This window comes from Triticum aestivum, chromosome 3A (genome assembly GCF_018294505.1).
Source record: "Triticum aestivum cultivar Chinese Spring chromosome 3A, IWGSC CS RefSeq v2.1, whole genome shotgun sequence".
In the NCBI taxonomy this organism is placed as follows: Eukaryota; Viridiplantae; Streptophyta; class Magnoliopsida; order Poales; family Poaceae; genus Triticum; species Triticum aestivum.
The window spans coordinates 650,650,927-650,654,000 of NC_057800.1; positions in this window are offsets into that span (position 1 = coordinate 650,650,927).

The following is a 3,074-nucleotide window of genomic DNA, read 5'->3' on the forward strand; positions in this document are numbered from 1 at the left end:
TTATGTCTCGACCATTTCGAGACTCCTCGTCATGTCCGTGATCACATCCGGGACTCCGAACTAACTTCGGTACATCAAAACTCATAAACTCATAATATAACTGTCATCGAAACCTTAAGCGTGCGGACCCTACGGGTTCGAGAACAATGTAGACATGACCGAGACACGTCTCTGGTCAATAACCAATAGCGAAACCTGGATGCTCATATTGGCTCCTACATATTCTACGAAGATCTTTATCGGTCAGACCGCATAACAACATATGGTGTTCCCTTTGTCATCGGTATGTTACTTGCCCGAGATTCGATCGTCGGTATCTTAATACCTAGTTCAATCTCGTTACCGGCAAGTCTCTTTACTCGTTCCGTAATACATCATCTCACAACTAACTCATTAGTTGCAATGCTTGCAAGGCTTATGTGATGTGCATTACCGAGAGGGCCCAGAGATACCTCTCTGACAATCAGAGTGACAAATCCTAATCTCGAAATACGCCAACCCAACATTCACCTTTGGAGACACCTGTAGAGCTCCTTTATAATCACCCAGTTACGTTGTGATGTTTGGTAGCACACAAAGTGTTCCTCCGATAAACGGGAGTTGCATAATCTCATAGTCATAGGAACATGTATAAGTCATGAAGAAAGCAATAGCAACATACTAAACGATCGGGTGCTAAGCTAATGGAATGGGTCATGTCAATCACATTATTCTCCTAATAATGTGATCCCGTTAATCAAATAACAAATCTTTTGTTCATGGTTAGGAAATATAACCATCTTCCATTAACGAGCTAGTCAAGTAGAGGCATACTAGTGACACTCTGTTTGTCTATGTATTCACACATGTATTATGTTTCCGGTTAATACAATTCTAGCATGAATAATAAACATTTATCATGATATAAGGAAATAAATAATAACTTTATTATTGCCTCTAGGGCATATTTCCTTCAGTCTCCCACTTGCACTAGAGTCAATAATCTAGATTACACAGTGATGATTCTAACACCCATGGAGCTTTGGTGCTGATCATGTTTTGCTCGTGGAAGAGGCTTAGTCAACGGGTCTGTAACATTCAGATCCGTATGTATCTTGCAAATCTCTATGTCTCCCACCTGGACTAGATCCCGGATGGAGTTGAAGCGTCTCTTGATGTGTTTGGTTCTCTTGTGAAATCTGGATTCCTTTGCCAAGGCAATTGCACCAGTATTATCACAAAAGATTTTCATTGAACCCGATGCACTAGGTATGACACCTAGATCGGATATGAACTCCTTCATCCAGACTCCTTCGTTCGCTGCTTCCGAAGCAGCTATGTACTCCGCTTCACGTGTAGATCCCGCCACAACGCTTTGTTTAGAACTGCACCAACTGACAGCTCCACCGTTTAATGTAAACACGTATCCGGTTTGCGATTTAGAATCGTCCGGATTAGTGTTAAAGCTTGCATCAATGTAACCATTTATGATGAGCTCTTTGTCACCTCCATATATGAGAAACATATCCTTAGTCCTTTTCAGGTATTTCAGGATGTTTGATAATCCACAAGTATAGGGGATCGCAACAGTTTTCGAGGGTAGAGTATTCAACCCAAATTTGTTGATTCGACACAAGGGGAGCCAAAGAATATTCTCAAGTATTAGCAGCTGAGTTGTCAATTCAACCACACCTGGAAACTTAGTATCTGCAGCAAAGTGTTTAGTAGCAAAGTAATATGATAGTGGTGATAACGGTAACAAAGTAAAGACATCAAAAGTAATGTTTTTGGTATTTTTGTAGTGATTGTAACAGTAGCAACAGAAAAGTAAATAAGCGTAAATCAGTATATGGAAAACTCATAGGCACCGGATTAATGATGGATAATTATGCCGGATGTGGTTCATCATGTAACAGTCATAACATAGGGTGACACAGAACTAGCTCCAGTTCATCAATATAATGTAGGCATGTATTCCGTAAATAGTCATACGTGCTTATGGAAAAGAACTTGCATGACATCTTTTGTCCTACCCTCCCGTGGCAGCGGGGTCCTATTGGAAACTAAGGGATATTAAGGCCTCCTTTTAATAGAGAACCGGAACAAAGCATTAACACATAGTGAATACATGAACTCCTCAAACTATGGTCATCACCGGGAGTGGTCCCGATTATTGTCACTTCGGGGTTGCCGGATCATAACACATAGTAGGTGACTATAGACTTGCAAGATAGGATCTAGAACTCACATATATTCATGAAAACATAATAGGTTCAGATCTGAAATCATGGCACTCGGGCCCTAGTGACAAGCATTAACCATAGCAAAGTCATAGCAACATCAATCTCAGAACATAGTGGATACTAGGGATCAAACCCTAACAAAACTAACTCGATTACATGATAAATCTCATCCAACCCATCACCGTCCAGCAAGCCTACGATGCAATTACTCATGCACGGCGGTGAGCATCATGAAATTGGTGATGGAGGATGGTTGATGATGACGACGACGACGAATCCCCCTCTCCGGAGCCCCGAACGGACTCCAGATCAGCCCTCTCGAGAGAGATTAGGGCTTGGCGGCGGCTCCGTATCGTAAAACGTGATGAAACTTTCTCTCTGATTTTTTTCTCCTCGAAAGCCAATATATGGAGTTGGAGTTGGCGTCGGAGGGCCACCAGGGGGCCCACGAGGTAGGGGGGCGCGCCCAGGGGGGATGGGCGTGCCCCCACCCTCGTGGACAGGGTGTGGGCCCCCTGGTCTTCATCTTTGGCGAGGATTTTTTATTATTTATTCTATGATATTCCATGGAGTTTCAGGTCATTCCGAGAACTTCTGTTTTCTGCACATAAAACAACACCATGGCAATTCTGCTGAAAACAGCGTCAGTCCGGGTTAGTTCCATTCAAATCATACAAGTTAGAGTCCAAAACAAGGGCAAAAGTGTTTGGAAAAGTAGATACGACGGAGACGTATCAACTCCCCCAAGCTTAAACCCTTGCTTGTCCTTAAGCAATTCAGTTGACAAACTGAAAGAGAAAAAGAAAAACTTTTACAAACTCTGTTTGCTCTTGTTGTTGTAAACATGAAAAG